The sequence below is a fragment of the Macrotis lagotis genome, chromosome X (assembly GCF_037893015.1).
Source record: "Macrotis lagotis isolate mMagLag1 chromosome X, bilby.v1.9.chrom.fasta, whole genome shotgun sequence".
NCBI classification, from domain to species: Eukaryota; Metazoa; Chordata; class Mammalia; order Peramelemorphia; family Peramelidae; genus Macrotis; species Macrotis lagotis.
In genome coordinates, this window is record NC_133666.1 from 491,765,460 (window position 1) to 491,777,837 (window position 12,378).

The window sequence follows — 12,378 nt, forward strand, 5'->3', positions numbered from 1 at the left end:
ATTAAATTTTAAAAATCATTAAAGCAAAGAAAATATTAGAATAGAAGATTTAAAATTTTCACATGGAGTGTCCAAAAATGTTTTTAGATAATCCACTAAAATATAGTAAGAAATAACTAGTGATGCTAAGAAACTTTTATGACCAAAGTGGGAAGAATTTTTTTAATCACACAAGAAAATCAAGTGAAAATTAAAAGGCATCAAAAAAGAATATCAGAAAAAAATGTCAATAATGATCTCTATGGATAAAATAATTTCAAATCCTTAAATAATTCATAAAAAAATTAACAACAGATTTACTTCTTAAGAAAGTATACTTGCACATAATCAAAAAGCAGTTGGTTTTTAAGCAGAAGTTTTAAAATCACCGAATTATTCAAACTGAGAGAAAACTTTCAGACCTAAGTGAGAGAGAAAGGATATATAATGATACAATGATGCAATTAGTGATATTTGAGGGAATTTGGAAAGGAAAATAGGAATATTGATATAATGATTCAAGAAATCTAAGAAAAATGTTCAGACATAGCAATGATGAAAAGCAAAATAAAAATAAAATACAGAGGCCCTGAATCACAAAGACCCCAAGATTCAGCATGCTGAGATACAACAAAATCAGTTATATCTTCAATGGGTGTCAGAATTTTGTTGCTTTTGCTTTTTTTTCCCTGAATCTAGAAGAGGTAGATAATTTTGCCCCATATTTCCCACCATTTTTTAACTTCTACAATGAGTTCCTAAAACTATTGGGATCAAATGTAAACTATTGTAACATTTAAATTTCTTTATATTTTAGTCTTTCTGATATTTCCAGTCTTATACATTATCCTTATCAAAACATCTAATGATCCAATTATTTATCATATATGACACTCCATCTCCTGTTTCTATTTCTGTGAACTTGTTATTTAGCACACTTGGGATGTTTTCTTATTTGACTTCCATGTCAGAATTCATGGTGTTCTGCAAGAAATAGCCACAAAGCTACATTCTGCAAGAGGCAAGTTCTAGTCTTCTCAGTTGCTTGTGTCTTCTCTGAGCTCCCCTTGTTTCCAATTTGGCTTGGATGTTTTATCTTACTCTTTATGTGTATGTTTATCACTAAGGCCCTTGATTGCTATTTTCAAAATGTTTATAGGATTAGCACAATTTTTGACTCATAGCAAGGACATAATAAATGCATGTCTGATTGATTAACTATAAAAATGTTAAGGGACAAGTAGATCTGTGCAGGGTGCTTTTTTCTTCTTTCCTCCTGATAATGTCTAGAAGTAGAGGAAGAGACTAAGTCTGGGTTTCCCAGAGTTTGTTGAAGATAAATTCATTTAGTATCAATACTTTCCATATCTCCAGTATAATCAGTACATACCTTCTTCTGATAATTACAATGTCACTATGTTATTTCCTTCTTTCCAATGTATAACACCTCAGAATATCATAATAAAATATATTTTTAATATAATAATATCCATAATCTTCATAAATAGACTACAAGTAGGTATGATTTGTGGTGCCCAACAATATCTTTCTCAAAAATAATTACCCTTCTACAAGAATATGTAGAGGTGGAGCCAAGATGGCGACAGGAAAGGACCTTCTCTCAGGTGTCTGGAGAAAACTTATAAACTAAGGACTCTAACTACATTTTCGAGAGACAGAACCCATAGAGGAATTCAATGAGGCAATTCTCCAACCCAAGGTAACCTGGAAAAGAGCAGAAAGGCTCAGCTCCATGTATCGGAGGGGCGGCCCACCAGAGCAAAGGAACTTCTGCCTCCCAGAGGCAGCCCCAGAGTTCTGGGAGCCACGGCTCACAGCAGCAGGGGCAGTTTCTTGATCTACACCCTGGGGAGCATCAAGCACAACTTGGGGGAACAGCAGGGGACCTCTGCCAGAGTGAACACGTGAAGCCCAGCCCTCAGGGCACACAGCAAGCAGGGTGGCCAGGGCAGCCCAGATTCAGGAACCAGATGCAGGTGGAGCTGGTAAGCAGGAGCCCCCAGGGCATGAGCTCATTGAGCCTAGGGAAGGGAGTGAAGAGAAAGAGAGACTGCAGAGCTCTGTCCTCTGCCCCTGGAATAGGACTCTGGGGCTCCGACCATATTCATATACTGATCACAGTCTAGGCCCCCCATAGAACAGCAGGGCCCCCCACCCACCTCTGCCCTGAGGCAGAGGGGTGCGCCTATGGTCATTCATAGACCAGGAAGCCTCACACACAGAGATCCTTGTGGGGGTGTCCCAAAAGCTCAGGAAGCACTCCAAAACCAGGCTCAGGCTGGGAAAAAGAAGAACACCATTGAGAAATACTTCGCCTATGATCCCAAGAAGGATCAAAACACTCAATCTGAAGATGAGGAGGTACAAGCTCCTACATCTAAAATCTCCAAGAAAAACAGAAATTGGGCTCAGGCCATGACAGAGCTCAAAAAAGACTTTGAAAATCAAGTGAGGGAGATAGAGGAAAAATTGGGAAAAGAAATGAGAAAGATTCAGGAAAATATGAAAATGAAGTCAGCAGCTTAGACAAAGAGATCCAAAAAATTGCTGAAGAAAATAACTTGTTAAAAACCAGCATAGGTGAAATGGATAAAACAGTTCAAAAAGTTATTGAGGAGAAGAATGCTTTAAAAAGAAGAATTGGTCAGATGGAAAAGGAGATAAGCAAGCTCTCTGAGGAATACAAGAATATGTACATTACAGGAAATAAATTCAGTGCAACAAATGCACACACTTATATTTTCAAAAAATGAATATATGTAAATACACATACACATATGTATACATATGTGTATAGTAGTTGCCTATTTTATTATTTGTAACCATTTGAAGGTGTGTCCTCAGAAATTTCTTCATTAAAGATACTTTCCCAGCTTCTATCAAAACACAAATTCTACATTATTTTATTGACTCATAGCTCTGGGTTAGCATTAATACATTTGAGAGGATTAATGAAATAAGTTTAAACAATATGGTAGAGCTTGGAAGCACAAAACAATTAAATAAATTTATCCAGAAATACTATTGTACTTCAAGCAATGAAGAAAGGGATGTTTTCAGAAAATCACGGAAAGGCTTGTATGAAATGATTCAGAGTAAAGTGACAACTTCAAAGAACATTGAAAACAGAAATAGCATTATTGTAATTATAATCATCTGCAAAAGATTCATCTATTCTGATCAATACAATGATCTGGAACAATTCCAAAGGATTCAAAATAAAAAAAATACTGTCTCCAGAGAAATATGGAAAAATGCTGAATGCAGATGAAAAATTATTTTTTCCTTTAATTTCTTACTTTTTTTTTGCCAAGTTGGATAATATGGAAATATTTTGCATTAGTTCACACATATAATGAGCATTATAATTTTGTCTTCTCAAAGTATGGGGGGAGAGGCTAGAGGGAGGAATAACATTTGGAACTAAAAATAAAAATAAATAGTAAAAATCTGATCCACAGGATGAAATGTCCCTTTTTCTTTCTTAATTTTTATAAAGTTATATTTATTACATTATAATGTTTTATATATATATATGCACACTCATATATATATATATATATATATTAGTTTTGAAAATTAAAGGTGATAATGTTGAACTCTCTGATCTATAAATCAAGAATGGTACTATCCAAGGAGAAAATTACTTCAAACTTCTATTAGATAGTATTATTCAATAAGCATAGAACTACTTTCCTTCTATATTTATGACCACAGCCTTATAAACATAAAGTTTACTTATAGCCTTTTCTTATTATCATTCATTTACAACTTAGTTAAAATAGTCTTAACCATTTTTGTATTTTCAGTTAGAAGAGAAAGAAGAATTTATCAGAACACATTTCTTTACTAGAAATTAGTGTTCAGGAATTTATATGAGCCTAAGACTGAGGGAAGAAATAATTTGGGGAGAAGAAAGGATTAACTTAAATGATAAACCTGTATGGAAGAATAACCTTTCTATGAGAAAAGATGTTAGGGTTTAGAGGACACCAGGAAATTAAAATAGGTACAGAAAGTGAGGATGGCAAGACTCTGAAGACAAATTTTATCTATTTCACACATTTACCTTTTTTATGTTCCTTACATTCAACTCCTTGACTGTATGAATACAACTACCATCTTAATTTGCCTAGGTTATTCCAACAATCTACTAATCAGTATCACCAACAGTAGTCTTTCACTTCTCCAGTTCTTTCTTTGTATTATTGTCAAGGTGATTTTCCTTAAGTAAATATCTGATCAGTTGATTATACTGTTCTTCAACTACAATATCTTACTACTATTGACTCTAGAATAAATTATAAATTCCTCTACTTGTTTTTTTAAAATTCTTCACATCCTGTACCTAAATATATTTTCCAATAGCATTGTAAATTATTTTTTCCTCAAAATTGGCACCCTGGGAGCATAATTCCAATTATCAGACACTAGTAATGGATCTGATCTTATGCAGTTTGAAAGTACCAGTAGACTAAATCAAAGAAAGCTAAAGCTAACAGAAATTGTATTACTTTATAAATAAGAAATCACATCTGGGAGTATGGATTAGAAGAGAAAAGCATTTTTCAGGTGATAATCTGACACCTCTTATGAAAATATATGCAATAATCATGTCAGTGGCCTTGTGTTAAAGACTAAGCAATATTATGAGCATAACTTTGATTTTTTTTGAAGTATGACAACTACACATTTTTTTCACTGAACAGATCAATATAGTAGTGGATAGGGCACTCAATCATTCACGTTCCATAGCACACACCACCTATGATACCCCCAAAATGAGGAGTTTGGACTCTGTGACTTCCAAGGTCCCTTTAAGCTCTAAATCTGTGATATTATGATCTCTGCATGGTAAATATTTGCTCAGTTTTTACTTGTAAATAAATGCCCTTGCTTAGAATTCCACATTGAATTTGATAGTATGAATATAAAAAGGTGGATACTGAAGCCAGAATCATATACTCAATTACTAAAAGATCTGGAGGCATTCAGAAACAGTCTAGTATGGAAAATGATATGGGGTTTATTCTCATCAAATTTTAAAACTGTAAGGGACTGAAATTACTTGGTTTGCTCCAGTTGTAGATATGAGAAAACTAAGAATCAAAGTGGTCAAATGATTTACCTATGGTCACACAACTAGTTAAGAGTAGAGTATATGCAAAAGGTTTTCTGACTCTTAAGCTCAGTTTTTTTTTTACTTTGTTTTGCTTTGTTTTTCCCTATGTATCATTAGATAAAAGAGAATCTGATCCCAATAGGAGAAGCAGAACCTGAGATGTGGATTTCCTTGAAATGAGTAATAGCATTATCTCTATTTCTTGATGAAATGGTAGACTACTTAAAGTTTCATAATCTTTTTGTTGCTGTGTTTGATCTCTGAATAACTGTAATGTATGGAATAGGAAAAATGATGTATGTTTTAAGTCCATCACAGTTTTGTCCAACTAATTTAATACAATCTGGAATTATACTAAAGCCACAACTTCTTGGAGAATGATTCTTGATCATCTGGAAATGAATAATGCTTGAATAAAAATTCACAGATGATAATTACAAGACTCATACAAGCTATTAAATATATAAGCATCTTACATACATGTAGATATATCATGCATATACACATACATTTTGTAATTATACTAACATGCACATATACATACACACACACACACACATATATATATATGCATGCATGCATGTACAGACACATAGATATATAACTGAATAGAGTGCAATTTAATTTGATCTGTATTAGCCTGTGTTTTGGTTCTCCATAGCCTCATATATCATTCATTGAAAATTCACATAATTGTCTTGGGACTTTTATTATATACACAAGATAAAATAGAAATAAGGTAAAGTAAATAGTACATGGCACAAAAAATACAGTCCCTCTTTCTACCTAAAGTGAGATATTGTGATATTAGTGATAATATCATAGATATCATTAATAGCATAGAATAATAAGTGTTTTATTCACAAAATCAATTTGACATATGTTAATAAAATTCTTACTATGTTCAAGACACAATTCTATAAATCTATGTTGGAGGGATACAAAGATTTTATTCTTCTGTGAGTAATTTTTTGTATTTATTATGTATGAGGCATCATATAAATCATTGGAAAGATGGTATGAGATATGATGCCTGCCTTTGAGGAAGTATTTCTAAGAGAATAATAGGTAAAATGAATTTTTTTAAATTGATTTGTTGTTTCCTTATGAATTACATTCTACTTTCAGAAATTTGTTCCGTTAGAAGGAAAGAAAGAAAGAAAATTTTTGCCATAAAACATGATGTAATCATGGTAAAGATCAATTACTACTGCTATTTTATCTCTGTAGAGGGCTGAAAGTCTCAGTTCAGTTAACCAAAATTTAGTCATAACTGCAGTAATAGTTTTTGTATTAGCATCAGCATTCAACTTTATTCACTGAATGCATAAATATGCATTTAATATAATGAAAAATATTCAGGACCTGCAAATCATTTAAAAATTATTTTACATAATACTGTCTCAAAAAGATTCCTCAAAGGTAAGAATCATATCGCATGTCATCTTTCTATACTTTATATGACACCCCATTTATAGCAAAAAATAAGGGGTTGCTGAATTAAATCAAAACATTTATATTCAGTTAGTTACTAACAATATCATCATCTCTGCAGAAACACAAAAATGATATATATCTCCAAATTCTTATTGTAACTTACAGCTACAGTGTATTGGTCAGACTTCTTATAGAATGCATTTCTTTATAGATGACTTAGGGATATTCCTTTTAACTTAGATTCTTCTATTACTCTGATCATATTTGAAACTTTGATTTTCAATAAATAGACATCTTACACAATTTTGATTTTCAAAATTTATAAAGACAAAAAGAATCTGCTTAGTTTAATGATGCAAAGCAAAGTCTTGTGGGAGGTAGGTAAAGCATTGGAGCTCAAGTCTGAAAACTTGAGTTCAAGACTGATTCTCAAACAAATGCTGTTAGACCATAAGCATGTTGGCACCTCAATTTCTTTATCAATAAAATGGGTGTACCAATATTTATTTACTTCATGATGTTGTCATGAGAAACGTGAATTTTGATCATTAAAGCACAAAAAAGCTGTGTCCTCTTGTTGAAGGATACAAAACTGTCAACTATTTTTTCAAAGTCACCTAAAAAGAACTTAGAAAAGAATGGAAAATGTTTTATCATTTCTTCAGTACATTGTAAAATTAGTAGTAGGATATTTTATATCAAAAGGTAATATTAAAAATTAACTTTTAAGAGTAATGTAGTTGAAATTTCTAGTTAAACTAGAAACTAAAAAGCATTTCCTGCCAGTCACATTTATGTATATCTTATATTTTCACTTGCTCTGTTTTATTATGGATATTAATTTATGATTTTTCAATACTTATAACAATATAATTATAGTTTCAATGATGAATAGAATTTGCTTTAAATTTTTATTTTCATTCATGTAAATATTTTGACTATAATTACTTTCCCTACATATTAGTTTTTTCCAGAAATAAATTGAATTTGAAATCACATTACTAAAGGGTAGTTATTTTCTCTGTATTTTAGACTTCTTTTGTTTCTATCAGTATCCCACAATTTTCAAATCAGTTTTAATTAGTTTTAAAAGGGAATAAGAAAGGATGGGATTAAATGACCTCTTTAGTATTTTCTAATCTGAGATCCAGTAATTATGTAATGCTAAATTATTTGGTCTAACTTCTTCATTTTACTATTTAAAATACAGGGACACAAAAGTCTAGTCAAATAAATGAAAATTCTCTCTGATTAATGTGTAAGGTACTTCACACCACAGGTATGAAATTTGCAAAGAAAAATTCCTGCTCTTAATGAACTCACATTTATTGTACCAATGGTGTGAAAAAAAAAATGTATCTAAGGCAAAAGGGTGTGTGCTTCTATACTTCAGTATGATTTCTCTTCTCTATGGTGTTTTAATAGGAACGAGTTAATTTATTTTGTCAAACAAATTTTCAGATTGAGAATATTTTTTGCTAACTTTTGCATTAACATGGTCAATTATGATGATTGTTTTCCTAAAATTGAACTTACCCTGCATTTCTGTTATAAATGTCACCTGATCATAATGTATTATTTTGATGATAAATTGCTATAATCACTTTTCTAATATTTTATTTAAATTTTTTGTATCAATACGCATTAAAATAAATGTTCAATAATTTTCTTTCTTAGTTTTTAATCTTCTGGGTGTAGGTATCAGCACAATATTTGTGTCAAAAAGGAATTTGGTAGGAATCCACCTATTTTCCCCAAATAGTTAATTATTCTTAAAATATTTTGTAGAATTCACTTCTAAATCCACTGGGTCTAATTTTCTTTTCCTTGAGGAGTTCAATGATATCTTGTTTAATTTCTTTTTTTCTAAAGCGGGGTTATTTAAGTATTTTACTTCATCTTTTATTAATCTAGGTTATTGATATATTTTTACACACTTGATCATTCCACTTAGATTGTCCGAACTATTGTCATACACCTGGACAAAATCATTCCAAATTATTGATTTCATTTCCTCTTCATAGGGGATGAATTCACTTTTTTATTTTAGAAACTGGAAATTGAGTTGTCTTTCTTTTAATAAATCAAATTAACAAAAGATTCATCTATTTTGTCATTTTTTCAATAAAACCAACTAAGTTTTATTTAGTAGTTCAATAGTTTTTTTTCCCTTTCAATGTTATTAATCTCTCCTTTCCTTTGGTTTTTCAAGGTTTTTAGTGTTTAATTTGTTCTTTTTTCTAGCTATTTTATTCCATGCCAAATTCATTGATCTTTTTTATCTATTTTATTCCTATAAACATTTAGAAATACAAAATTTTCTCTAAGAACTGTGTTGACTATATCCCATAAGTTTTGGTCTGTTTTCTTATTATTATCCTTCTCTTGCATTAAATTATTGATTGTTTCCAGGATTTGTTGTTTGATCCACTCATTATTTAGGATGAGGTTAATAATTTTTAGTGCATTTTCCCATGACCCTTTATTTTAGTAATATTATTATATCATGATATGAAAATGATAAATTTAATAGTTCTGCCTTTCTGAATTTTATTGTGAAATTTTTAATACTTGACCCTCATACATGGTCAACTTTTGTATAGGTTCCATGTACCACTAAGAATAAGGAATATTGTTTTCTATGCATATTCATTTTTCTCCAGAGATCTATCATATCTCATATTTTCAAAGATTCTTTTCACTTTCTTAAGGTCTTTCTTGTTTATTTTGTGGTTAGATTTATCTTACCTAATACTTAGAAAAACAGTTTGAGGTCTCCAAACTAGTATAGTTTTGCTCTCTATTTTGTCCTTGTAACTCACTTAAGTTCTCTTCTAAGAGTTTCAATGCTATATCACTTAGTGCATATATGTTTAGTATCAATGCAACTTCATTGTCTATGGTACCCTTGAGCAAAATATAGTTTCCTTCCTTATTTCTTTTAATTAGGTCTATTTTGTCTGAAGGTCTATTAGGTCTGATTTTGTCTGAAATCAGGATGGCTATCCCTGTTGAAACATAATATATATATATATATATATATATATATATATATATATATAATTATAATATATTATATAATATAAAATATATAATATATAATTATATTATATAATATAATATATTATATATAATATAAAATATATAATATATAACATAACATACTGTTCTAGTCTTTTCCCTTAACTTTGTGCAGTTCTCTGGTTAAAATGTGTTTCTTGTAAATAACATATTGTAGGATTATGGCTTTTAATCAATTTTGCTGTCTGCTTCCAATTTAAAGGAGTGGTCATTCCAAACAAATTTACAGCATTAATTATTCTTTATTTCACTTCATCCTATTATCTCCCACTTCTACTTTTCTCTCCTTTTACCCTATATTTCTCCTCAACAGTAGCTTGATCACTACACCTCCCTCAATCTGTGCTCCCTTCTAACAGCTCCCCACCCATTTTACTTTCCCCTTTCTCCTCCTACTTCTAACTTCCTTTCTATGTATCCCTCCTTCTATTTTCTTTCGCCTTTACTCTCCTGTTTCGATATTGGTTAACATAAGTTTCTAAACTCAAGTGGAAGTGTATATTATTTCCTCTTTGAGAGTAAGCTTCCATCACTTCTCACAACTTCCTTTCTTCATTTGATGTGATTTACCCTCTTCTGCCTCTTCTTCTCCCAAAATAACTTTTTTTTCCATAATTTTTTTAAAATATCACATCAAGATCAACTTATACCCATCCTGGCTAAGAATTCTCCTTCTTTCTGTCTTGCATTGGAAGTATCTCATATAAGAATGCAAATACTTTGGTCTTACAGAACAATTATTATTTTTCCTCTTCTTACCTTTATATACATATTTAAAGTCATTTGAAGATCAAATTTTCTTTTCAGTTCCAATCTTTTTATCAGGAAAGTGTCCATCTTTTCCCCTGAAAGAATATGTTAAATTTTGCTGAATAAAGGATTCTTCATTATAATTCATGTACTTTTTGCATTCCTAAATATCATATTATAGGCTCTCTCATCCTTTAATGATGAAGCAGCTAAGTCCTGCATAATCCTGACTATGGCTCTTTGGTCTTCAAATTGTCTTTTTGATTGCTTGCAAGTATTTTATCCCTGAATTGAAAATTCTGAAATTTGGCTATTATATTTCTTGGAGTTTTGAATTTTGGAGTCTCACAGGCAGTGGTAAGTGGATTCTTGTAAGAACTATTTTATCTTCTTTTTCTAGGACATTAATGTAATTTTTCTTGGTAGTTTCCTAAAGTATATTATCCAAGATCTTTTTTTTAAATCATGACTTTCAAGCAGTCCAAAAAGTCTTAAATTATCTCTACTTGATCTGTTTGCCAGATCTGCTGTTTTTGCTTTGAGGCACTTTACATTTGCTTCTATTTTTCCTGTCTTGATTTTGCTTGACAGATTCTTAATGACATATATAATAATTAATTTCTACTTGCCCAATTCTAATTTTGAAGGATTTATTTTCTTCAGTTAGTTTTTGTACCCATTTTCCATTTGATGAATTCTACATTGAAATATATTGGTTTCTTCTGTCAATTTTTTGGGGGGGTTGACAACAGGGTAAAGTGACTTATTCAAGATCACACAACTAGTAGATATCAAATATCTGAGTCAAGATTGAACTCAGATCCTCTTGACTGGTGATCTATCCCTGTCCCACCTAGTTACCCCTCTTTCAGTCAATTTTTTGTGCTTCTTTTTTCAGGTTGGTGACTCTTTTTTCATAATTCCCATGTATAACTCTCATCTTTCTTCAGTTTTTCTTTTATCTCTCTTATTTTGAAATTTTAAATCATTTTGAAAAAGGGAACTTCCTTGGACTTGAGACCAATTTTTATTCCTCTTGAGGCTTCACTCAACATTTTTGTTTTCATATTCTGAGATGTTATTTTGATTTTCCCTGATGCCAAAGAAGCTTTCTATATTTAGGATTTTGTTGTTGTTGTTGTTGTTGTTTCTTTGCTATTGTTTACAACTCATTTTAAAAGTTGAGCTCTTCTCCTTTGACATAAAAGTTACAGTCCCCTTCTGGTGCTGGGACTCAGGGGTCTGAACAGTTCTTTGCCAACAGGGACATCAGGTGCTGGCGGCTTGCTTCCTGTATTTGAGTAGCCCAACCCAATCCAGTAGATTGTGCCTTGCATGATGGGGCTCACAGTATGCCTTCTGTGCTGTCACTGGGGTCCTCACTGATGACCTGCTGACCTGCCAGCATTCAAGGCATACATACTGAAGTTAAGATTTTTCCTTCTGGTACTCACTGCCTAAACTGGACTATGCTCCCTTTTACCCAAGTGACACAGATGTTTCCTGAAGCCCCTGCAAGATATCTTGAGCTAAGAAACTATCTCACTCTGTTTTTTTGGAAACTGTTACTTGGAGTGTGTTAAATGGCTTTCTTTAAAATTGTTTCAGAGGAAAGCTGGGAAAAACTCAGGAAATTTCCTAGCTCCTCTCTATTATCTTGGTTCTTCAGCTATGCAACCAATTCACTTAGATTATAAATCTAACGAATATAATTGAGCAAATTTTCTCCTAATAATTGTTTTAATTTCATCTTCATTGTTGGGATATTCACCATTTTCATTTTTGATAACAGTAAATTTATTATATTTTGTTCAAATTAACTAATGATGTATCTATTTTATTTGCTTTTTATTAAACCAGTTCCTAAAGAAATTTATTATTTTAATTTTTTAAAATTTCAACTTTATTGAGGACTTCTGGCCAAGATGGTGGAGAGAAGACAGGAAGAGTTCTAATTAAAGTCTCCTGATCTCTTCCCCATCTATCAT